This window comes from Myotis brandtii, unplaced genomic scaffold, assembly GCF_000412655.1.
Source record: "Myotis brandtii unplaced genomic scaffold, ASM41265v1 scaffold773, whole genome shotgun sequence".
Classification (NCBI taxonomy): domain Eukaryota; kingdom Metazoa; phylum Chordata; class Mammalia; order Chiroptera; family Vespertilionidae; genus Myotis; species Myotis brandtii.
This window is the reverse complement of record NW_005371095.1, coordinates 200,933-227,787: the sequence shown is the minus strand read 5'-3', so window position 1 is coordinate 227,787 and position 26,855 is coordinate 200,933. Positions and strand designations below refer to the sequence as shown.

The following is a 26,855-nucleotide window of genomic DNA, read 5'->3' as shown; positions in this document are numbered from 1 at the left end:
GTATAAGATAAAAATCAAGGCTTTCTTAAAGAAGAATATAATTTTTAAAATTATATATAAGTATTAATTTGAATAACTTTAAGTTATGAAAAGTAATTTAGAACACTTTAAAGAAAAAGAAATTTAATTTTTATTTATGAAATATAATCACATTTTGGGGGTATTATATTACAATATTTTTGCTATGTATGTGTGAAGAAGACATGACTGTAAATATAATAAATATAAATACAAATATTTTTTATTTTCACATATACTAATATGCCATTTAATGTAACATCATTTAATGACTCAATAACAGCTTTTTGAAAAAAATGAACAACATTTAATGTAAAGAAAACATTTTACTGAGAAAAACACTGAGTCTGTTAATACATACTTATAACATTTTCTTCTTTTGTAGCACAAAGTTTGAATCTAAACCTCCTTCCCATTCATGGTTTGGCCACAGACCATGGTGTAAGCATCTTAAAGGCACATCGCTTTTCCTCATTCCTGATCAAGTGCTTGAACTTTTGAGGTCTTTATGATCACTAATGCAATTTCAAGGCAAATTGAAGATATTGGAGTTCTCACTCCATTTCCATTCATTAAAAACCTAGTTCTCTCTCTCTCTCTCTCTCTCTCTCTCTCTCTCTCTCTCTCTCTCTTTTAATTGAGTAACAGTGCAACATACTCTTTTGGAATCTTGAAAGTCTAATGGAAGATTTTGACAGATGTTTTCTGGCACCTGAGTAACATGTTTGAAAAATCCAGGATCCTTTTTTTCTAGCTTCATTGAAGTATAATAGACAAATAAAGTTGTATATATTTAAAGTCCACAAGGTGACTATTTGATGTACATAAACTTCGTGAAATAATTACTATAATCAGGTTAATTAGTACATCCATCCTTTTACATACTTACCTTTTGCATGTATGTGTGTGTGTGTGTGTGTGGTGTGTGTGTGTGTGTGTGTGTGTGTGTGTTAGGAATACTTAAGATGTACTCTCAGCAAGTTTCAAGGATCCTTTTTAAAGTGACAATTTCTACTGCCTTTAATTGTATTACTGTCTGTGCAACAGGCTGTCTGCTATATGAACAATAACTTTTCAATGTTTTGTCCCACTGTAATGTTTTGGAAGTTAATTTTTAAAATATATTTTGTTGATTTTTTACAGAGAGGAAGGGAGAGGGACAGAGAGTTCGAAACATCGATGAGAGAGAAACATCGATCAGCCACCGCTTGCACGCCACCTCCTGGGGTTGTGCCCGCAACCAAGGTACATGCCCTTGACTGGAATCGAACCCGGGACCCTTCAGTCCGCAGGCCGACGTTCTATCCACTGAGCCAAACCAGTCAGGGCTTGGAAGTTATTTTTGTCAATCATTAAGAATCCATACTTAACTTTAAATATTTGAGATGCCACCAATGAATATAATTGAAGTGATAATCAAGTTCCCCTTGGACACCTCAAGGTTCCCATGTGGGCAGATGACAACCATGTGTCAGCTCACTCCTGGCTTGGTGGCTGCCAAAAATATGTTGACAGCAACTGTTAAACACAGCATGATTTCAGAAATTTGGACAAATATTCACCTTTAAATGGGGTGTATATACTTCAAAAATAGAGTGTATACGTACTTTCTTTTTTTACAAAAGTGATGTCACAATGGGTATGCTTTTTCACTTTAAAGCTATTTATTGGAAGTGTCTTTCCATGCTATTATCTAATCTTTTCAAGCATTATGTTTAATAATCTATATAATAAAAGCCTAAGTGACCATTATGGCAGAACAACCAGAATGACCGGTCACTATGATGTGCACTGATCACCAGGGGGCAGACGCTCAACACAGGAGCTGCCCCTAGTGGTCAGTGCACTCCCATAGGGGAAGCACTGCTCAGCCAGAAGCCGGGCTCATGGCTGGTGAGTGCAGTGGTTGTAGCAGAAGCCTCTCCCACCTCCACAGCACTAAGGAGCAGTGAGCTGAGTAGTAAAGAGGAGCAAGCAGGCAGGCAATAAGGAGCGAGGGGTCCTGGACTGCTAGAGGGATGTCTGACTGCCAGCTTAGGCAGACATCCCCCAAGGGGTCCCGGACTGTAAGAAGGCGCAGGCCGGGCTGAGGGACCCCCCACCCCCAGTGCACGAATTTCGTGCACCGGGCCTCTAGTGGAATAATATTCATTTTATGGTTATGTCATATTAAAAACACTTTTTGGTCATATTAGTTGTGTATCATTCTATGCTATTATAAATAACAGTGAACTGTATCTAAATCTTTGTGAATATACAGGACACTTTCCTCAGTATAAATTACTAAGCTTCTGGGTCACAGCATATAGATGTCTTTGTAAAAAGTGTGAATACAACCCAGCCAGTTTTTCTCAGTGGTTAGGCATTAGCCCATGGACCAAAGGGTCACAGGTTAAATCCCCAGCCCGGTCCAGACCATGAGGGAGGCAACAGGTCAATGTGTCTTCCTCATGTCAATGTCTCTCTCTCTCTCTTTCTCTCTCTTTCTCACAACCATAGTCTAAAGCAGCTGTGGGCAAACTACGGCCCCCGGGCCGGATCCGGCCCGTTTGGAATGAATAAAACTAAAAAAAAAAAAGCCGAACCCTTTTTTTTAATGATGTTTACTTTGAATTTATATTAGTTCACACAAACACTCCATCCATGCTTTTGTGCCGGCCCTCCGGTCCAGTTTAAGAACCCATTGTGGCCCTCGAGTCAAAAAGTTTGCCCACCCCTGCTCTATCCCCCCTCTGCTCCCTTCCACTCTCTCCCTCTAAAGATCAATGGAAAATATATCCTTTGCTGAGGATTTAAAAAGATATATATGAATGAATGCCTAAATGCCCCACAGAAAAACTGTACCCTATCTTTCTCCTTCTCTCTCTTTTCCTTTTTCTCCCACTTTTCATCTAATTGCCACACCGCTCCAGCTTTGCCTCCTCTTAGAAGCCTTCCTTATGTTCCCTAAATGGTTAAGTGATCCTACTTCTGCTCCTCTGTAGCATAAGTTTTCTCACTCTGTGTATGTATGTATTTATAAAAACCCTCATTCTAGCCCTAGCTGGTTTGGCTCAGTGGATAGAGTGTCAGACTGCAGACTGAAGGGTCCTGGGTTTTATTTCAGTCAAGGGCACATGCCCAGGCTGGGGGTTCAATCCCTAGTAGGGGGCATGCAGGAGGCAGGCAATCAATGATTCTCTCTCATCATTGATGTTTCCATCTCTCTCCCTCTCCTTCCTTTCTGAAATCAATAAAAATATATTTTAAAAAATAATAAAAATAAAGACCCTCATTCTAAACAAGGCTTGAGGCCACATGGTGTGTTTAATTATTTGTTTGCGGTTTTGTGTCTTTATCTGGACTCTGAACTACTGCTGGCAAAGTTTCTGGGTTACTCATCTTTGCATCCCCCACACCCAATACAGTAATTTCCAGTTTGTTGAATGCATTCTGGAGTGAACAAATGACTGCTTTAGTTTGTTCTTTTTCCACTGTAATATAGCTTCTTCCTTCCTTCCTTCCTTCCTTCCTTCCTTCCTTTCTTTCTTTCTTTCTTTCTTTCTTTCTTTCTTTCTTTCTTTCTTTCTTTCTTTCTTTCTTTCTTTTTTTCTTTCTTCCTTTCTTTCTTTCTTCCTTTCTTTCTTTTTTCTTTCTTTTGTTTTTAAGTTTCCTGGGATCTTAAATGACCTGAACATATTAATTTCAAAAAGAAAGGATATGATTATATAGCTTTAAGCTTCTAAACCAGCCATGGGCAAACTACGGCCCGCGGGCCAGATCCAGCCCGTTTGAAATGAATAAAACTAAAAAAAAAAAAGACCGTGCCCTTTTATGTAATGATGTTTACTTTGAATTTATATTAGTTCACACAAACACTCCATCCATGCTTTTGTTCCGGCCCTCCGGTCCAGTTTAAGAACCCATTGTGGCCCTCGAGTCAAAAAGTTTGCCCACCCCTGTTCTAAACTCATATTCCCTCAATTCAATACTATAGTATGCTCTAATATTAATGTAACCACTGCTAACGGTCTAACTCAAACAGTCAGAAAGGAGAAACAAAGAGGTTATACACTTGCGTTGAGAAACTTTAACATTTATACTCGAAGATGCTGTTTTCCGCAAGCAAGCACCCATGTATAAGAATTTACACAGGATTGAAGCTCACATCTCCAGCCCTTCTGCCGTAGTGAAATAGTCAGCACTTAAAATGTTACCATAAAAACAGAGTGGCGGTGTGGAGGGATGGACACCTTTCTTGCCAGTGTGGTTGTGAGATGGCTAGGTTGCTGGTCCTTTGTTTGGGCAGGTGTCTCCAGCATGAAGTGTCAGGAGGCCTGGCAGGACTGGCAGCGCCTGACAGGCCCGCGTCTCAGACCTGCAGTTCCTGAGCAAATTGGTTCCAGAATCTCCCGAACGAATCCCAAGGCCGAGACTTGAGGCAGCCATGTCAGTTTAGATTATTCTCCTCCAGCCCCTAAGGCAGCCGGTTCTCTGGGGGCTCTCTATTGACATGCTCTACAATTAGCCTCAAGTTTGAAAAGGTGAAGGAAGTGAATTTACTACATTTAAAAAAAAAAAAAAGAGGATTTTCATCAGCATTCCAGGACTGGCAGCGCCTGACAGGCCCTCGTCTCAGACCTGCAGTTCCTGAGCAAATTGGTTCCAGAATCTCCCGAACGAATCCCGAGGCCGAGACTCAAGGCAGCCACGTCAGTTAGATTATTCTCCTCCTGCCCTAAGGCAGCCGGTTCTCTGGGGGCTCTCTGTTGACATGCTGCACAATTAGCCTCAAGTTTGAAAAGGTGAAGGAAGTGAATTTACTACATTTAAAAAAAAAAGAGGATTTTCATCAACATTCCTCATAGCAGCATCAGATGGCGTGAATCTAAATCTAACCTTTTCTGTGTGGTAGCTACTGAATTTAGACGATACACTAAGTCCCATTTCTTCATCTGAAAATGGGCGTGACAATATGTGCTCTTGGAACTGTTGTGTGAATGAAATGAGGTAACCCACGTAAAGTTCTTAGGATGTCGCCTGGCTCGAATTCGGGCTCAAAAATGTGAACTTTCAAGGTAAAGAATTCTTTACATTGTGGCAATTGAGAATAATGACCTCTATGATCATTTGGAAAAATCGTTTTACATGCAAATCTGTCACCACTTAGGCCTAGCACATAATGTGTCTACATCTCAGTAGAGCCCTAGGCAATCCTTAGAGAATAAAAACAAATGTGCATTGAAATTCTGTTCACCTCAGCACTCTTAGTTTTATTTTATTATATATATGTGTGTAACATTTATGTAGCCATCTCTTTTTATTCCCCAAGTAAAATATGTTCCTTATGAAAATTTGGAAGACACACAATATAACCCAAGATCCAGATGTAAACAGATAACATTGATGTGTTTATTCTTCTAGTCTTTTATGAATACATAAAATATATGCATATAAAATATAATTAAGATTATGCTATTTTTATTTTTCATTGAATATATCTTTGTGAAGAATTTTCAATATATGCATATAAAATATAATTAAGATTATGCTATTCTTATTTTTATTTTTCATTGAATATATCTTTGTAAAGAATTTTCAATATCTTTTTTTAAAAATATATTTTATTGATTTTTTACAGAGAGAAAGGGAGAGGGATAGAGTTAGAAACATCGATGAGAGAGAAACATCGATCAGCTGCCTCCTGCACACTCCCCACTGGGTGGGGATGTGCCCGCAACCAAGGTACATGCCCTTGACCGGAATCGAACCTGGGACCCTTGAATCCACAGACCGATGCTCTATCCACTGAGCCAAACCGGTTAGGGTGGAATTTTCAATATCTTTAAGTATCCTTCTAAAATTCTGACTAAACAAGTGTTTGTTTCAATAATCTAATGTTGGACATTTAAATTCTTCCTAATTTTAATCTGTTATAAATTATCTTCCACTGAATGTGCTTTCACACACATCTTTATTACATAAATGGAATTAATGATTCCTAAAGAAGTATAAGATTTTCACTAATACATGAAGATTTACCTCTATAAGTATTTCTAATAAATTGTATTCTCAACAGTAAAATATAGGATATCAATTTTTTCTCACTTCTGCTAGCATTGGGTATTAACATGTAAACATTTTTTGTCTTCAAATATAGGAGAGGCAAAACCATTTATACTGCTTTAAATATTTTTTTAGATATTTTGTCAGGGTATATTACATTTATGCTTTTTTTTACTTAAAATATTTATTGTGTGCCTATTTCATCTCAAATTTATTGCCAACAAAGTGTTTTATTTATGCATCCACTTATTTATGAGCATTTATTGAGGGCTTGCTTTTGTATTTTTCTTTTGTATTTTCCTTCCTGTGATATCCAATTTTCTGTTGTAAAAATTTTTATTGAGTTGTTTGATATTTCCATGAATGCTTTATAAAAATTCTTAATATAGAACACCAGTTCTTAATCTATCATAGAGACTGCCATTATTTTTCCAGTTTAGTATGCCTGCTAAAAAGAATTACTTATGAATTAGTATTTTTATAAAGGAAATACATGTTTGATGAAGTTAACATAACTAATTGATTGACAATAGACTGGTGTTTCTTCTTTGTAATAAAACTCTATTGGGGAGGAGGAGGAGAAGCAGGGAGCTGAAAGCTCCTACAATATCCATAAGCTTGGGTTTTTTTAAAAAAAATAAAACTATATTATTATTATTATAGGTTTTTCCAGCACACATGTAGGAATTGGCCTAGTTTCTTCAATTTTGCTGGGCCCACTGTACGCCATTTTCATTTTGCAAAATTTATCCTCACACATACCTGGGATATAGGTTTGATTCCTGCCCTGATCAGGGTTCCTGCAGGAGGCAACCAATCGATGTGTCTCTGTCACTTAGATGTTTTTTTTTTCTCTCTTTCCTCCTTCCTCACTCCCACTTTCTCTCTAAAAAAAAAACACAAACAAACAAAACATAAACAGCAATGGTAATAATATCCTTGGGTGAGGGCAGGAAGCTATATTTCTTCCAGTTAAATATTACTTTAAATCTAGCTAAAGAAAACATGGACTTCTGTGTTTCTGAAGAATAATTGTTGGACTTAACACAACAGAGTTCAGATTCCAGTGCTCTCAATTATCCGCTGGGTGACCTTGGGCCTGTAACTGTGGTTCAACTCCCGCAGCTATAAATACAGATAATATTTTGTTCACATACTATTTATTCGGCACATAGGTGAGATGATATAAAATGCTAATTAATGAATTAGAGCATGAAAATTATTCTAGAAGTTTCTATGCATACAGGCTGGATCAGAATATTAACTTGGAGCCCATTTTCTATGTCTTCGTCAAACAGTTCTCCCATCACTCTGACACGCAGCGCCCCGGGGAAGAGGTATGGACCGATTGGCATTGGGAGCCGGGAGACTCTGGAAGGGAAGAAACGGAGATGCTGAGTCAGAGTGAGGGGGTCTGCTGGAGGAGGCCAGCTGAGGGGGAGGAGGCCTAAACTAAAATGGCATTGGCGTGAAAACAGAAGGGCTGCAGACTGGTTCCAGCACTAAATCTGAGAGTGGGGCTGGGGTACCGGAAGCAGAGGAAGAATTGCACTTTGAGGAAGTGACTGTGTGAGTGACTTTAGCTTTACCTCCGAAGACCCAGCTGACTTGGCATGAAATTTTCTATGTTCAGAAATGGTCTGTCTTCTCTCCAAGATCCATCATGTCAGGGCAGGAATGTGTACAAGCCCTGGGAGCTCAGTTTCCAGTGTATGGCTTTGAGTACGACCCTAACCCAGCGGTTCTCAACCTGTGGGTCGTGACCCCTTTGGCGGTTGAACGACCCTTTCACAGGGGTCACCTAAGACCATCCTGCATATCAGATATTTACATTAGGATTCATAACAGTAGCAATATTACAGTTATGATTTTATGTTATTACAGTTATTACGAAAATGATTTTATGGTTGGGTCACAACATGAGGAACTGTATTTAAAGGCCAGAAGGTTGAGAACCACTGCTAACCCTTGGGGACAAAGCTTGCTCCTGGCAGTAAAACTCTCCCACAGGGACAATTATGCAGATTATACTTTGCAACATAGAGAAAAATGCCCCTCAGAATCCTCATGAGATGACTGATGTGTAGCTTTCAAAAGAACCCAGCTCACTGCAGGCACAGCAACAGTCAATGGCAGCAGGAACGTTTGCTGAGCACAGCACTGAGGATTCTCTTCTTTAGTCTTTAAAACAACGTCGTGCTGGATACACATACAGTGGAATCCTACTCAGCCACACAAAAATAGGATCTGTTTCCATTGGTGACCACACCGATAGAGCTTGAGGGTATTATGCTAAGTAAAGTAAGTCACACAGAAAAGGACAAAAACTGTATGATTTCACTCACATGTGGAACATGAAACAAAAACAGTAACAAATAAAACAAACTCATTGATACAGACAACAGAATGGGGCTTACCAGAGGGTAAGGGGCGGGGCGTGGGGGGCGTGGAGGATAAGAGGAGGTCGAACTGGGTAAAGTGGACCAAATATATGGTAGCTGAAGGGAACTAGACTTTTGGTGGTGAGCACACAATAGAGTATACCGTTATCAAATCACAATGTACACGTGAAATTTATGTTATTAACCAATGTAACCTCAATAAATGTAATAAAAAACACAAACAAAAAACAGCATTATGAGATGGCACCGTTGTTCCCATTTTACGTACGAGCCCACTGAGAGCCAGCCAGGCTGAAAGACTGGAAAGCAGGCCGGTCTCACATGTAGCCCTGTGCTCTGCTGCCTCGAACTCCTGTATTGATCCGGCCTTTGACTTTCAGACAAGCCAATATGTGAACTGCGGCTATTCCCGGGGAAGATTTCTGCTGTAGAAATTTGTTTTCGCAACTGGCAGCAGCAGAACTCCCATCCCTAGGGGTCTGAACTTCATATTCTATTCCAGGTTCTCAAAGTCTATCGGGTTTAAAAACAACCTGGGCTTCTCGCAGCCTGTCTCAGGGTAGCGTGCCTGCACTGAACACTCCAACACATTTGCAAACAGCACCGCGCAGGCGGTGTATCACTGAGCAGCACCCCCAGGCAGCTACTCGATGGGAAAACTTTGCTTTTAACTGACCGATAGACCACCGATGACTTGCTGTCAATAAGCTCTGTTATGTTCAAGGGCTTCTCTAACACAAAATCGCAGCGCTCCGAATTGGTGAAACTATGCTAACGGTCTCCAGGGGTCCTACAAACGCAGTGTGGTGGTTACAGTTAGTGTAGATTGATTTGGCTGCCTCAGTTTCCAACTTACGAAGTTTTCCTCATTCTAAACAGCAAAATGTGAGGAGTCCTGTAATGTCTCTGGATTTGACTTGGTTTAACTCTGTCTCTTCGAGCTGAGCCACCCTCTTTTCAACAGATGCGCATGCCAACAAGCACAGACCTACTGTCTAAGTCTCTGTAGCAGCTCCTGGGAGCTTCTCCGTTCTGAGCAAATATGAATCTTGTAGCATAAAGTGAAGAGATTCTGTCTCAATGGACTATGCTGTGAAAAGCCGGAGAGAAATACCATTTTAGTTTAAGCACCAGACTATGAATTTTACTTTATTTGAACTTTGTTTAAAACCCCAAAGAATAAGACCTTTTCAATGTTTCAGTTAAGAAAACTATTAGAGAATTTTGCAGACACTGAACAGAAAGGTATTTGCTATTGAAGATACCCTAGAGTAAATAATGCAACATCTTCTAAAGCTCAGTACCCGCAAAAGGAAACATTAGAATAGAACGCAATAATGAGTAGAATATTCTGTGATTGTCTGTATTTATCTGTATTCAGGAAGGTAACGTTTGAGGAGGGTAGGAAGGCTGCCCTTGAGACCTTAATGATAAATAACAGGTGACCTATTTATATGAGAACTGTTGCACCATAAATAGGCTTGAATGCAATAATTTTTGCACTGCAGTGATTCTGACCCCACAGGATTCCTATGAGCATGCCGCAGAGTAGCATCTTGGTGAGTCAGAAAAAAATGAAATAGGTTCTTTGAGATAAAAAAAATTTCTCTGAGTATAAACTTCTGTGAGTCAAATAGAAATAAAAGCAAATCTGAAAGATTGGTGTATAGAACAAGAGGGCAGAGGCGTTAAAATTTCAGAAATAACCTCACTGCAGTGGCGCCTGGGTATACTTGCTTTACAGAGATATAAATCATTATATTTCATGTTGAAAGAGAAAAGTATTTAATTACTGCTATTTATCATTGATGGGAGCATCTGTAATTCTGTGATACCTATGAGAGGTTGAAGTCTCCTTATAAATAATTATGATTATTAAGCACATGTTTTCTAGTATAACCCAATGAGGAAGACGGTTTTAGTGAGAAATTTGGCCAGCACTCTCCTATGTGAGGCAATATAGTCCTTCAACCTGGGACAGAATTTCTTGGGAAAGATTCGCTGGACTTGCCCCTTCAGGTAAATGTAAAGTTCACACAGATGCCCTCCCTGGGAGAAAGGGTGTGCTAGGATTTTTTATGAGCATTTCCACCTTTTCTCTATTTCCCTGGGCAGGCAAGGCTGTATAAGTGAGTAAATTTCTATCAGGACAAAAAAAAGAATGAGATAAAGATTTGGATAATTTCTCTTGTGAGATTTAATTTTACCTTTTCTGATGGTTGGTACATCACTAAATGGACAAGGAGGAAGTAGGAGGAACTATTGGGAAGCTCTTGCAATAGTTTAAGCAAGAGATAATAGTGCTTTGGAACATGCATTTAGTAATGAATATCGAAGATGAGGTCAGATTTGGGGTAGATTTTATTCCAAAAACTAAGAGAATTCACTGATAGAATGAATAGAGGAGATGAATGTAAGAGAGAAGGTAGTGAGTAGGTAGTGAGGGAATTTTTAAGAGAAATCAATGGCTCTGGTTTGACCTAGTTAAAGATGCGATATTCATTATTCATCTTAGTGGCCATTTATCATATTATCTGGCTGCTCAGCCTTTTGACCAGTCTTCTCATGCTTTTGCATTATTTTATTCTTGCAGTCTTATCTCCAAAGATAATAACTGAAAACTTACTTTCCCTGGCTCCACTGTATGCCAGGCATGTGACCTAAAATCCGGCCATCAAGTGCACCCTCCGAGACTTGGGCATAGAAGAAGCAAATAGCGTGTGGACTCCATTTGTCTCTGTCTCTGTGAAGGAGCAACATCAGGTGTCTGGGAAGCCAGTGCCCAGGCCTTGGGAATGCACTAAGATGTCTGCGTTCTGAGGCAGCGCAGTGGTTGTTGGAACAGGACCATGGAAGTGAGATTTGGTATTCTTCCAGTTCCTCAGCCTGACTTTCTACTATTCCTAGAAAGTCTATGAGCTATTTAAAATCCTTTAGTAAATTCTTTTAGCTGGAGTGGGGTCTATCATTTGCAGCAAGAATGCACGCGCGCGCCCACACACACACACACACACCTGGCAGCAGCCACATGGAGATGTCTAGCAATAGTTTGAAACTCAGAGGAGAGGCCAAGTTAGAGAAATACATTTGAGGGCCATCCTATATAATAAAAGCCTAATATGCAAATTGTCCCCTTGACTGGGAGTTCAACCATGAGTTTGTCCAGGGGGCAGGACTGGACGGCCACCCACAGGAAGGGAGGCCTCGGCTGGCAGCCGCTAGGGACCCCACCTGTGCATGAATTCGTGCACTGGGCCTCTAGTCAGTATATAAATGACATTTAGAGCCTATAGTTAGAATAATTCATGAAGAAAGAGACCATTTATAGAGAAAACAAGAAGTAGCTAGAGGTCATATCATTTAAAGAACTTAGAGGAGCCAGAAAAGAAAACTTAGAAGGAAAGGCAGTTGAAGTCAACTAACCCCTCCCCCCCAAAAAAAGAACACCCACAAACAGCTGGATGTGGATGAAGCCCAGAGAAGAAAGTGTTTTAAAAATGACTAACATTCTGAGATTATGTGATAAGAAGGAAGAACACCTGTTGAGTAACAGGAAAATGATGGACAAAAATGTGGCTCACACTATGGCCTAGTGTTCGCATGGCTAAGAATGAAGGGTCTCCAGAATAAGTTATTGGAACATAGTGCCATGCTTTTGGGACAAGGACTGATCATATGTTTATGACCTAAAAGAACTAAAACCATGAAATTCAAGTCTGTAGTTCTAAGGGGTGCTGGCATGACTCAGCACACCATTGCATCAGTGGACATGCATGCTCTGTCCTGTCCTTCAACAGAGCTTAGCAGCAACACTGGTAGGTGTGATGGAAACCCTAAGGTTGGGGTACTAACCAAACTTTTCAGCTCCCCCCCGCCCATTGTCATTGCAAGCAGGACTAATCCCTTTAGAATGAGGCTGCTGCAAATTCCTAGATAAGTTGTGGTGGAATTAGAGACGAAGGTTGATTTAGTCTTAAGAAGGAGATGCTGAATATCCTGAAAATTAGGACAGAAAGCAACTATTTATCAAATAATTGTAAAATAACAATTATTATTATTTTAATAAAAATAGCAATTAGTTAAAAAATAATTGTAAATTATGAGATCGTATATATTTGTATCCCAAATTTATAAACTGAACAAAACTAGTTTTACTCAATTGTAAACTTCATAAGAAAAAACTTGAAAAGCATAGAGTTACTTAAATCAAAATGGAAGTGTACACATATTTTATCTGCTTCTATCCTGTTTGGGTATAGTCAGTCTTTGTTCAAAGAAAAGCCACTTATTTTACTACTATAATCTAAGTAAATAGCATAACCAGAGATCTGGAGTGTGAATCTGGCCAGCAGGTCTGGTTCTGGCTCTGTGTTTCATCTCCCCCAACTCTTCAGTGCAGGTAGCATGTGACTGAGGAGGGAGTGAGCATCCCCACCTCCTTAGTGCCTTCAGCTGCTGCACCCACATCTCTGTGAGTTCTTCTATCACAGCCACAAAACACCCACCTTTGCGTTTGGACATTGATTTTTCCTGAGTCACCAGTGTCAGGGCTGGGAGCAGGCTGCCCCAAGATATTCGATAATGGCATATTGATTGTTTTTAACTAAAATCACCGGAGAAGCAGCACGAGCAGGAAGAGCTCTCTGAGCCTCCTCCGTCTCTCTGAAAGCAGGCATAAATCTCTGTGACAGGTGCCCTCCCTGCTCCTGAGGGCTCAGGGACAACCTGGCCACAAGAGTTAGAAGAACCCGGAGTAGGAATCCTGTGCAAACCTCGTAACACCTTTACTGACTCCCTACCAAGCCCACACTTTGTTTAGCTTCCCCACTAACAAATACCCAAACCTGCTTAGATTCCTTTCTAATGAGCACGCCTTTGTCCTGTCAATTTCTCATAAATGTATTGCTTCTATGTCTACAAAGTATAAAAATGTGCCTGATCCAATCACTTCTTTGAGCCTCATTTTATGATCTGAGCACCATATTGTGGTTCTCCCATATGCATGTATTAAATTGTTTTTTTTTCTCTTATTAATCTAGTCTTGTGCCAGTTTTATTATAGCTAGTCCATCCATAAGAAATAAAGTAGGGGGGGGGGATTCTCTGGTTTTCCAGCACCAGAAATAGGAAAGTGCCAGCATTCTGAGAACAGAACTTGCTGTGAGGAGGTGAAAGGTTTGGAGTGTGCCGGGATCATGCACCTATGACACGAGGTCATAATGTATCAAAAGAGGTTTTTATTTCAGGCACCTGGGTGTAGGTGGGCTGAGTCTGACAAAAATCAGCGGAGAGTGAGGGGGGGACAGGGTTTTATTAACTTCTGCTGGCTGTAAGCCATTCTGCTGACGTACTTGGTTCCCAATGCCAGGTGTCTTCTGGTTATCTGAGCTATGCGGTGTTGAAGGCTGCAAGCTTTCTGCAAGATATCTGCTAAGCACAGTACGTTTTCTCTGCCCCATTTTATTCTCTTTAATCCTTTCAGAGGGCTCCAGCTTTAGCATATTGCAGACTTTTAATATCTGACAATAAACTCACATCTGATCTGTTCAACATCTCCCCCAGTTAAAACAGCCTTTATTTTTTACATTTTATTTTTTACATTTTTAAATTACAGTTTACATTCAATATTATTTTGTCTTAGTTTCAGGTGTACAGCATAGTGGTTAATCCTATACTTTACTAAGTGTTTCTCCTGATATTTTCATTATCCACCTGGCACTGTACATAGTTATTACAATACTGTTGAATATATTTCCTAAGCTGTACTTAAATCCCTGTGACTATTTTGTAACTACTAACTTGTAGCTTTCAATCCCTTTGCCTTTTTCACCCAGTCCCCCAACCTCTTTCCCTTTAGCAACCATCAGTCTGTTCTCTGAATCTGTTTCTGTTTTGTTTGTTCATTTATATTGTTCTTTAAATTCCACATTTAAGTGACATCATGCAGTATTTGGCTTTTTCTGACTGACTTATTTCACTTAGCATAATACCCTCTACGTTCATCAATGCTGTAGCAAACCTCTGTTCAGAATACTCAGAGATCATGACTAAAAGAGACAATGAATGTTCCCCTTTCTAAATAACTTGAACTGCTTATCCTATATAATAAAACGGTAATATGCAAATTGTCCCCTAGGGAGTTCAACTGACCAGGAGTTCAACCACTTGCTATGATGTGTGCTGACCACCAGAGGGTGGCCTGGAACGAAGGAAGGCCCCGGCCAGCAGCAGAAAGGCCCTGATCAGCCCTTTATTTTCACACTAGGGACCCTACCTGTGCACGAATTTCATGCACTGGGCCTCTAGTGTAACAATAAAGCAAGAATGTCAACACTGAATGAAATTACAAGTGATGTTTGGTGCTTGTCACACATTGGCCCCTCCATTTTTAAAAGTTAATGGTTAAATGCACAAGACTATTACTTTCATACCATGTACAAGACACACTATCTTTGTACAGCACAGGAAATTTCTATAAAAAACAGTAGGTTTAGAGTCTTGGCTCAAGAGTGAGGTAAACCTGAGATTGGATCTGGGCTCTGCTACTGACAACAAAATGACTTTACTCAGTTGCCTATCTTTTCTAAGACTCAATTCTCACATATTTAAAATAAACTCAGTGTTATGTTGGATTAAATGAGATAATGTGCTAAACTAGGCATAGTAACAGATTTATAGCACACATTCAGTAAGTTATAATAATTATTAATCTCCAGTTAAATAATTAAATCTTTAAATACTTTTTAATGGTGTATTGATGGCCTACCAGTGGTATAATGAATTAAATCAGGAGGAATACAAAATAATCTGAGGAAATACATATACATATATATAGTAACTGTGTTAGTAATTGAATGCCCTCTCTTATTTTCAACTGCAGACTCATGATACAGAATCAATAAATTTTCTAAACCGTAATAATATGACTAATGGGTGGGAGTGGAAAAAATAAGTCCATTTGAATTCCATGTAATAATATGCAAATCAGTTATTTAAGTCTGGTAGCTGTGTTGAAGCTTGATCTTACTGAAGAATATTATAAAACACTAGAAGCCTGTTGCACGAAGATTCGCGCAATAGGCCTTCCTTCCCCTGGCTGCCGGCACCGGTTTTCCTCTGGTACCTGGGACCCAGGCCTTTGGTCCGGCTGCAGCGGAGAAGCCAAGCCTCGAGGCTAGGCTTCTTCGCTGCAGCTGCAGCGAGGCTTGGCTTCTCCCCTCTGGCCACAGCAGGGCTTGGCTTATCCACTGCAGCTGCAGCAGAGAAGCCAAGCCTCTTCAGTCTTCAGTCTTCAGTCTTCACTGTGGTCAGAGCCTTCAGTCTTTGCCATCTTTGTTTGGTTAATTTGCATAGTCACTCTGATTGGCTGGTGGGCATAGCGGAGTGACACCAATTTGCATGTTTCTCTTTTATTAGTGTAGATCAGTGATTCCCAAAGTGGGCGCTACCGCCCTCCGGTGGGCGCTGCAGCGATCCAGGGGGGCGGTGGTGGCCACAGGTGCATTTGGGGGCAATGAGTAACTGCTACTAACATTCAAAAAAAATTAATTTCCAGGGGCTGAGTAATATTTTTTCTGGAAAGGGGGCGGTAGGCCAAATAAGTTTGGGAACCACTGGTGTAGATGATTTGTAATCGTCCTTTGACCTCTGCTGTGTAAGGTGGTCATGATTGTAATTAAAGTGTATCATCGGTTACCTGCAGAGCAGGGAGCATTGTGGGGGAGCGGGACTGTGAAGGAGTGCCAGGATCTAACCACTGGATGCTGAAGTATCTATATCAGGGAACGCAGAAAGCTAGTTTAGAAGAAAATGAAAACTAAGGGATTCCATGAGTCAAACTCCTAGAGGATGAAATGTATACTGATTTAAGGTATTTGAAGAAGTAAAGACTTTAAGATGAAAAGTATTCCTCGCAATTGATGAAAAGTGGCATTATCTCAAAATAGAGGAAATACTAAAAAGAGTTATACAAAAATACTCATTAAAGAATCATGGTAGTAGAGGAAAATTGGCCATATCTAAAATCTAAAAATAATAAAATGCAGAATGAATTCAAATACAGTTACATATTAAAAATTATTCAGCTACATGATGTTCATAGAGACTAAAAATCACATGAGAAAGTACTTAAGCTTAAATATTAGAAGAAAATCATAATTAATCTTGCAGATACTATGAGTATAATTCTATAAGTAAATAGTATGTGTATAAGAAATACACAGAACTAGGTTAATATATTTTATTTTCTTTCAGGAAGATTCAATATTTTCCCTTTAATCATTTGTATTATATATTTTAAAAAGTATATGCTACTTGATTTCTTCCTCATAGTTGATAATATGGAATGTATTTTAAGTGTTTCATCTCATGCAGTGGAAAATGTTCTATACTGTGGAATTCAATTGAATACTTCTTTCTAGAACATCAGCTAGAGCTATTTTGGCATGAAAAAAAATAATTCAACTTAAAAATACTCAATTTACAAGAAAGATTAATTTGGGCCAGGTGTATGATGCAGATTGAGCTAAGCACCCATATTATACTGAAAGTTGTCTCAAATTATACAAAATGTTTAATTCTTTAAAATATGTGCACTCTTATATTCTTAAAAGAAAATCATAGAAATTTACTCTAGATATATTTCAGATCAAAATAGAATTTGTCAACTGATGGTCATTGGTGTCAATTCAACACCGACAGGAAGCCCCAATTTGGGGTTCAGTGAAACTTTATTCAATACAAATAGCTCAGCTGCGATACGCACGGCTGTAAGAACAGCATAGCTGTGGAACAGATCAACAGAATTATAGCTGGAATAGAAGCAGCAAGGCTGTGAGGAGGCCTGGGGAGAGGAGGTCCTGGCGCCTGGCCGCTCTTTGGCTAGACAACTCTGCCCCGCCTGCTCTTCCCTGCTTTGATCCAATGAGACATCTTTGGTGTTTCATCTCAGTGCTTCATGTCCAACCAGGGAAATGCAGTCTTCAGTGAAATGAGAAATGTGCTCTGGAGACAGAGGGGAGCTGCCTTATGTAGACAGAAGTCCCTGCCCTTGGCCCCTGATTGGTTCATTCTCATGCAGAGGAAGACTCAAAATATTTTCATATTGATTGGTCCTAAAAGCACTGTTCTGATTGGTCAGAATGGAGCTGTTCTGATTGGTCAATGAAGATGTTCTTGTGGGAGCAGCTCCTATTGAAGGGGGATAGTTTTGGTCCTATTGGTTGAAAGAGATTCCAGGAATTCCTTTAGAAGGGCTGGCTCAGAGAGCAGAACACGTGTAGGCAGGTGGTTCAGTGCAGGAAGGAAGTAGTTCAGTGCAGGTTTTTCCATGAAGTTTGGTTTGCATGAGAGGCCCCAGTGTAGAAACCGCTGCTAGGCTCTGTTTATTGTTTGTTTTGTTTTGTTTTAATTTGAGCCTAGTTAGCCACCAGGAGTCCTTCTTGTAAGTATCTTCTTCCTCAGGGTCCACAGATTCATAGAACAGGTGTTAAATTTTATTTGTAAATGAAATCAAATACTTGAAAATAAAACATTACTATATGAAAATCTGTAAAGATAAATGTTGAATCTTAATTGGACTTAGATGATCTCTTTGGGCTATATTTTCTTTTTGTGGGAATTGTTATAACTCAGTTAATTAATTATGCCTATGGTCCAAGTGATCAAATAAAAGATTTAACAGATGGATCTGATTAGTCTTAAATGAACTAGGCTAGCCTTTCTTCGGAGAAAAAAAAATCACGTTTTTAAAAATCATTTGAATTTCATGTGGCATAAGAAAGTGGGGCTTATTTCCCATTAGTTAGTTAGTGATGGGGGTGAGGAGGGGTGAACCTGGCAGGTACATTTAACTACAGATATTTAAGCTGCCAGTTGGAATTAGTACAGCTCCATATAGGTCAAGCAAACCATGAAGCACTTACAGACAAGTCCTTGCAGTAAACAAAAACATAACAATACATAAAAAAAGGAAGCACTCCTAATTCATGGTTTAGAAATGAAGTGCTAAAAAGAGGTCATGTTACATTAAAGGCAGCAGAGAGGAAACACAGAGAACTAATAAGTTCAGCCTCAGGGCTGATCTGTCTTCAGTGTACTATTACAGGCAAGTTCAAGGGGGAAATGTGTTTTTATGGGGCATTCCTCTGGAGTGACATTCCCAAGATGGATGGTATCAATTCTAGTTATTCTGAGAGTAGCACTGCTGCCTGCCCTTATAGAGATAAACCAACGACTCCCAACCTGAGTTCTGCCACTTATAACTTATGAGACCTTAGGTAAGTCATGTAAACTACCTGCACCTATAGAATAGTTATAAGGATCTGTCTCTTACAGGATTGCTGTAATCATTTAATTAAATGCCATGAAGAAAATACTTAGGATAATTCCCAACTACTGTATTTGATAGACATTTATATTAATTTCCTATTGTTATGTGACAAACTACCACAAATTTAGTGGCTTAAAATAACACCCATATATTAGCTCACAGCTCTGTAGGTCAGAAGTCCAGGCAGGCTTATCCAGTTCTCTGCTCAGGGTCTCTAGAGCTTGGAATCCTCTTTCAAGCTCATTCCTTGTGGTCACCCTAGTTACTTTGCTGGCTCTTGGCTGGAGGTCACTCTCAGCTCCTAGAAATCCTTGCATGAGGCCCCTTCTTCAGTATTTTGACTTTCTATGACTTCACCTTCTTGATCAACCAGAGAAAATGTATTATTACATAGCTTGTGTGATTAGATTAGTCCCACCTTGGTAATTTGCCTTTTGATTAACTCAAAGTCAACTCTAATTATCTTTGCAAAATTCCCTTTGCTAGGTAAGGTTTAATTTCTCATCATATTCACAGTCCCAGGTATTAAGTTTGGAAATCTTGCAGGAACATCTTAGAACTCTGCCTATCACAACCTCAATGTTTCTTTGTCTCCCTCTCCTATTTCTAAGAGGAGCAGAGTCCTGTGCTGATTTTCCATCTTAATATTATTTGTAAAAATATCCACTGTCCACACAGTTCCTGTAAGATCTGGGAAATTTAGAGTTGGCATCTCAAAAATCCAGGCTAAAGGGTCAACTGATTGAACTGCTGAATCAAGAGGGATACTCATGTTCAAGTAACAATTGCTTTGGGATTGGTTAAAGTATCAAAATATCAAAGATAGAACACAGTGGAATTAGGGAGGGTGGATCTGGACCCCACTACTCCATTAAATCGGGAAATCAAATTAAAATGCTCTCAGGTGACTATGAGAAGTCAACAACGGGGATAAACACCCCCTCTTCTATGTTTGACCACAAAGCCCTAAATGTGGGGGGTTAGGACATCCGGTAGCTAGCCATCTTTCCTACCACTTGGAGGAGCCCAAGAGAATGATATTACCATGCACTTTACATGTATCTCCTCTGTTAATGCTATTTATCTTTGTGATAACCCTTTAAGATTTTACAAATCATAAAGCAGAAGTCTCAAGAGGTAAAGAGTTATCTAAGATCTCAGGTTGATAAGGTGGCAGAGTTGGCTTTCAAACCTATTATTTGTCTCACTACAAAAACCCATTTTATTTAAAGAATGTTATGCCACCTTCCATATTGGTTACATGAGAATGAGTACCTCTCTTGAGTGAAATGTTATTTAAATACATATTTATTTACTGAACACACACAGATACATGTATATGTGTAAATGCACATCTTTCCTCAACTTATTGGTTAAAAAATGCTTAAACAGATGAGTCTAGAGTCATAGAAATCCCAGAAATATTACATTGTTACATGATTGGCAGGAAAATTAATCAATCTTAACTCAACATAATTGGTTGAATTTTCATCTCTTGACTTGAGACCAATTGCTATTCAGTCAGTGGCAATCCAAGCCTGTTCAGTTTTTACTTTTCACTTGCAAACCCACATTCTATGAATAACTTGAGGGAGTTATTAGAGAACGTTATGCTTCATCGCTTGTATCCGTTAAAGATTAGACTTGAGTAAAACTCTCCAGAGTAAAAATTTCCAGCTATGAAGGTACTAGAGCAACATAATATGGAACCAGAGAATAATATCTGAGAATTCTGGGTCTGCTAAAACCATGATGAAGAAGGTGCTTCCTCGCTATCTTTAATAAAACACAGCAATGCTTCTTTGCCTGGAGTAATTTCATCAAGTAATCTTTTCTCCCACTAACCACAATGGCCTTGGGAAAATCTAAAATAAGCTCTAAGGTATGTCTTATTCAATGCTGTATCCCTTGAGTAGTTTGACAAATGTAAGCTTCTCAGTAAATACTTATTTATTAAATGGATAAAACACAGTTGGTTCTAATTCCAGGGAATTTTCTAGCTACATGTATAAAATATTCTAAAATTTAAACCTCCCTCAAATGATTCCTAAATTATTAAACCTGCCTTTATCGTTCCGTGTTGAATAACTTGGTTCCCTGAGTTAGGAGAAGCGTTGCTCATTTTAATTTACTTTTGAAATAGTATGCCAAGGAAGAAACCATCATGTGCACACTATCTTCAAGATGCTCAACAAACTGGCTTGTTTGTCTCAGCTTTGTCTGTCAGAAGGTCTCTTTCTCTAGAGTTTTGGTCACTTTTCTATATATTTCACCTTTGGCAGATTGTGGCTGTCAGGCAATTGAAGCATTTCATTGAAGTTGTCAAAATTATGTGGATAGAGTTGTCTGTACTTTAATGGCTGTGTGCTATAGAGTGATAGCTTCTATTTTGTTTTTCATATTGGTCATTTCTATCTCTTTTTTCCTGTCAATTCTACTAGCAATTTGTCAATATAAATGATCTTTTCCAAAAATGAGATTTGTATTCATTGAGATTTTTATAATTTCATCTCTGTACAATTTTATTGATCTGATCTTATTGTTTCCTTCCTTCTAATTACTTTGGGATTAGTTTGTTCTCTCTGTAGATGGAAGCTTAGATTATTGATTTGAAATCTATCCTATTTTCTGATGTAAGCATTTAATGCTATATACTAGTATTTTACTCTAAGCATGTCTTTAGATGAATCCTACAAATTTTAATATCTTGTATTTTCATTCTTGTTCAGTTCAAAATCTTTCTAATTTTCTTTGAGATTGCCTCTGTGACTCACTCATATGACTCGGTTGACAGATGGTGTTAGTTCTTCTATATCCTCACTGAGTTTCTGTCGACCAGTTTCACCTGTTTCTGAGAGATGGATGTATTAAACTATATTTTGAATTCATCTATTTCTCTTTAAATATTTCCTTCTTTCTCCCTTGTTAATTTGCTTTGCTTTGAAGTCTACTTTTTTTCTGATACTACTGTAGTTACTTTAGTCTCCTTTTCATTAATGGTTGCATAAAATATCTTTTGCTACATTTCTTTTTTACTTTTAATATACCCATGTATTATATTTGAAGTGATTTCTTATAGATAACATATAGTTGACTCATATTTTGTTTTTAATCATTTGTGACAATCCCTGTTTTTCAACTGATATGCTTAGACAGCTTGTACTTACTGTAATTATTGATATATTTTATAGATCTTCCATTTTAATATTTGTTGGGTTGTCCCCTCTGTTTTTAATTCTATTTTTCCTTGACTTTTTAAAGATTATTTGAAGACTTTTAGCATTTCTTTCCATTTTTCTTTTAGTTTTTTCCTGTCTCAGTGTATTTTAGAGATTTTTTCTAAAGATTACAAGATATATATGCCCAAGCGACCATTATGATGGAACGACCGGAATGACCAGTCGCTTTGATGCGCACTGACCACCAAGGGGCAGATGCTCAATGCAGGAGCTGCCCCTGGTGGTCAGTGCGCTCCCACAAGGAGAGCACCACTCAGCCAGAAGTCAGGCTCATGGCTGGTGAGCGCAGCTGGGGTGGTGGGAGCCTCTCCTGACTCTGCAGCAGCACTACTGAGTGGCAGCGGCAGGCACAACAGGCCGGGATGAGCACGCATGGCATGGAGCCCGGCCCCAGCTCTGGCTCCTCCCTGGCCACCTGTCGCTTGGCACACTGCTTCCCTCGGGGCACCAAGGGGCAGATGCTCAATGCAGGAGCTGCCCCTGGTGGTCAGTGCGCTCCCACAAGGAGAGCACCACTCAGCCAGAAGTCAGGCTCATGGCTGGTGAGCGCAGCTGGGGTGGTGGGAGCCTCTCCTGACTCTGCAGCAGCACTACTGAGTGGCAGCGGCAGGCACAACAGGCCGGGATGAGCACGCATGGCATGGAGCCCGGCCCCAGCTCTGGCTCCTCCCTGGCCACCTGTCGCTTGGCACACTGCTACATCCCTCGGGGCATGTCTGACCACCAGTTCAGGCCCAATCCCTGCAGGCCAGTCAGACATCCCTCGAGGGGTCCTGGATTGCAAGAGGGTGCAGGCTGGGCTGAGGGACATCTTCCCCCCCTTTCGCCCCGCCCAATGCAAGAATTTTGTGCATCGGGCCTCTAGTTTACTTATATTTTCACAGACTATTTAAAATGAATATTTCCTGTCTCAAACTCAATATAGAAAACTTACCACCATATAGGTCCTTGAGTTTCCTCCTTTTATGATGTGGTTGTCATGTGTATTACATCTTATATACATTAAAATAAAAATACTACGCAATGTTTTAATTTATGCTTTCAGCCATCATATATATTCTAACGAACTTAAAGAGAAAAAATATATTAAGCACATATTCTTCAATTCTGTTACTCTTCCTTCATTTCTGAAGTTCAAAGTTTCCCTCTGATATGACTTCCCTGTTTATTAACAACTTCCTTTTGCATTTGTCTTAGAGCGGGTGTGCTGATGGTGAGTTGTCTTAGTTTTACTTCTTAAAGTTATTTCCACTGGATGTAGAATACTGTTGACAGTTGTTTTCTTTAAAACCGATGTGCTGAGTGAGGTGCCTGAACATTCAGTGAGCTTCCTGAGTTTTTGGCTGTGTGGGTTGGAGCGGCCTGAGACATTGGTCCTGCAGCGAGATACTCCAAAGCCTCATTAAAAAAGTTTGGGTCCCCATGAAGCCCTCCTCCGGGTTTACCAGGAGATCTGGGTAGGAATGGGACTGATGGGCTTCTTTGTTTATAAAATCAGATAAAAGAAGTAGAACTTTGAGAGCTTGGAGTCCTGCACCTGTTTATGGTCACCACTGACCAGCTGAACCTGAAGTGGAGCATCGGCCTAGCTGTAAATTTCAGCTCAGTTAGATGGAAACATGGGACATGCCATATATTAGAGAAGTACCATTTCCTTGGTGGCATTAATAAATAAATATATTGGTAAGACTAAAACAAAACAAATAAAAAAAAAACACTTGTCATTCAAATCACTGATTGAATACATATAATATGCTATTTTTCTCTGACTGCTTTTATTAATTTGGGGGGAGGCTGGAGAAAGGGGTTGTATTTGGTTTTTAGCAGTTTGATTATATGTCTAGGCACAGATTTCTTTAAGTTTATCGTGTTCAGGTTTTACTGAGCTTTAAGTACTTATAAGTTTATGTGTTTTACTTATAAGACATTACTTCTTTAAATATTTTTCTAAACCACCCTGATTATTTTCTTCTGGGATTCTGATGACATGAAAATTAGACCTTTCCACATCTTACCACAGTTCCCTCGGGAGGGAAGTTTTTTCATTTGTTAAAAAAATATATATTTTTGTCTTGGTCAAATTAGATAATTTCTATCCACCTAGGTTCAAAGTCAATGACTCTTCCTTCAGTCATCTCCATTCCGCTGTTCAATCCATCAAGTGCAACTTTAATTTCAGTTCTTGTGTTGTTCAGTTCTAAAACTGCTTCTTTGTTCTGGTATATACCTTTTATTTCCCTGCTAAAATGTTCTATCTTCCCATTTGTTTCAAGAGTGTTGTCCCTTAGCTCTTAAACTATGATTACCATGGCTGCATTGAAAGTCTTCCTATCATAATTCCAGCATTTGGTCATCTTGGATTGGTGTATGTTGTTTGTCTTTTTCCTTGTCAGTTGTTGAGATTTTCTTCATCCTGTATAAAATATCAAGTAATTTGTATTAAAATTTTGCTATAGATTATTATATTAAATATAGTATATTTATAAATACATGTCTTAAATATGTATTAAATTTTATGCTATTAGATTAGTATATCTTGTTTAAATCCTATGGAAAATATTAATACTTTCCTTTGACTTAGCAGGCAATCAATTAAGTTAACTTGAGACCAAAAGTTCTAACCCACCTCTTGTGGTCTGTGATTCCAATTTCAATTCATTTTTCTACAGTCTGTGCAGTGTTATGTAAATCTATTTTGATTGTCCAGTCTGGGGTCTATGCAGTGTTCTACTTTGTATTGCTGTTACCAAAGCTTTGGTATTTGTTTATGGTCAGATGCATGCTCTTGGGAATTAGCCCTGTCCTTATATCTCTAATACTCTCTAGGTCCTAAAGGCTCAACTTCTAGGACTAATGGCTAAAATGTAGGGCTTTAGTTTGCTTCTCTGCCATGCATTCCAACAACTGAATATGCCTCCAAAACAAAACAGTGGGAGGATAGAGAAGACCAAAAACAGTGAGAGTCTTTTCAGCAATGGGCTTGGATGACTGCATGTCCAATGCAAAAGAATAAAGTTAGATCCCTACCTCACACTGTTTCTCTATGTGGTGATTAGGGGACAAGTTGTCTGGTTCATTGTCTCAAATATAAATATGCAAAAATATTTTGAACCTTCCAGTCTTCTTTTTAGGCATGGAGGTGGAGTGGTGGTAAAATATGCTGACCTTCTAGGAGGTAGGTGGTTGAGAGGAGCTCAAGGCACCACCATTCTGTGTGAAGACATCCTGGAATTCCACCATGCGCTATGCACTGTGGCCCTGAACACTTTCATATTTTTCCTCTTTTTTTAGATGAGGTCCTTTAGTTATGAATTTTTTTACCTTGGTTGTCTAGAACTTGTCCAGTAAATTTCTCCAGAGAGTAAAATTTTGGAGAAGAGAGTAATTACCTGGCTTTCAGAAGTAAGAGAGAAGATCAGTGGTTCTAACTGCTTATCCTATATTGTTTTCAACCAATTCCCTTGTTTGATCCTTGACCTCTGGAGAACTTTGTGCCTCTGAGTCCTGGGCACAATGTTCAGGGGGTGAATATGCTCACTCATCATTAGTATTGCTATATGGAGGCACGTAGGTTGGGTTCCCCTGCCTTAATAAACCAATTGTATTTTTTCATGTTCTTCCCAAGTAGAAGTTCTTGTGTGATTTTTGTCTGGTTGTTTTTATTACTGTCTATTTTCTTCAATATTTGTCTATATGACCTTAAAACTTTGTTTTCATTCCTGTGATATAATTTAGTGTGTTCTTTGGAGAGAAAGAAATTAAACAAGGTTTTTCAATATGTGATGTTTAACCAGAAGTTTAATGTATTGTTTTATTTAAATAAATACAAAATAATTTAGTCAGAACTTATAGAAAACCAAAAAATGTCTTTATCTTTGGTATTAGACATTATCTTTCCAAGTTAGATAATGCAACTAAGAGAATAATAATAAAACCACCTTCTCCCAGTTCTCTGAGGAGGTCCATGGCATGAATGAGTCAATGAGAGATAAGTCCCTATATCTGAAGCGTTATTTTGGGTGAGATAGTCCTGTGAGAAAATGGCTCTGTTCTAATTGAAAAATTATGTGAGACTAAATCCATGAAAGGAATAAATTATGATTACAGATATGATTGCTAAAATTTGCATATCCTTTATGTTTGAAGGGCATCTTAGTACTCAACCTGACCCTTGGACTTTTCTTGGATAAGAACCTTGGCGGGAACCCAGCACAAGTAATTTATGGTTTAAGAGTGGTGATTTATATCACATCCATCATCTTCTACCTCATTCCAAGGGAAGAATCCCCGGACCATGAGAGAATCCTGGCCCAGGACCAGGGAGCAGTGCTGGTGTGTAATACTCCAACAGCCACATGATAGAAGTGAATTAGGTTAAAGTTAAAATAGGGCACCATTCATGCATTTGGTTGTTTTAGGAGCCATGTGCAACATACCAGCGGAAGCAATGCAAACTCTATGAGAAATCTCGATAGTTACTTCTGGTTGCCTTAAGCATCTCTGTTCTTCTAGTCCATTAACATGGAAATAGAGTTAATATGAGACTTGTTTGCAGTGGATTAAACAAAACATTTCGCTTTCAGTCACCAAAATAGAGCTATTTTAAAGCTGTTCTCCAAGAGTAATGACAATGAAGGTCATGGGCTTCAGCAGGGAAATTAGCAAGTACAGTGATGTCTGCAGCAGGTTTGCAGAGCATTTGCCTCTGAGATAAAACCTTGATTTTTATTTTCAAGGATATCCTATAGTAGGCAAAGGTAATGCAATTATTCTCAGAGGAAGTGCACAGTGATAGAACAATGGGAACACCTAAAAGGTGCCC

At 39.1% G+C, this 26,855-nt stretch overlaps 1 pseudogene; it reads left to right on the top strand.

Annotated features, from left to right (window-relative positions):
* Positions 1–23,590, top strand: part of LOC102245798 — a 40,284-nt pseudogene extending 16,694 nt beyond the window's left edge.
* The last annotated feature ends 3,265 nt before the right edge of the window (positions 23,591–26,855 follow it).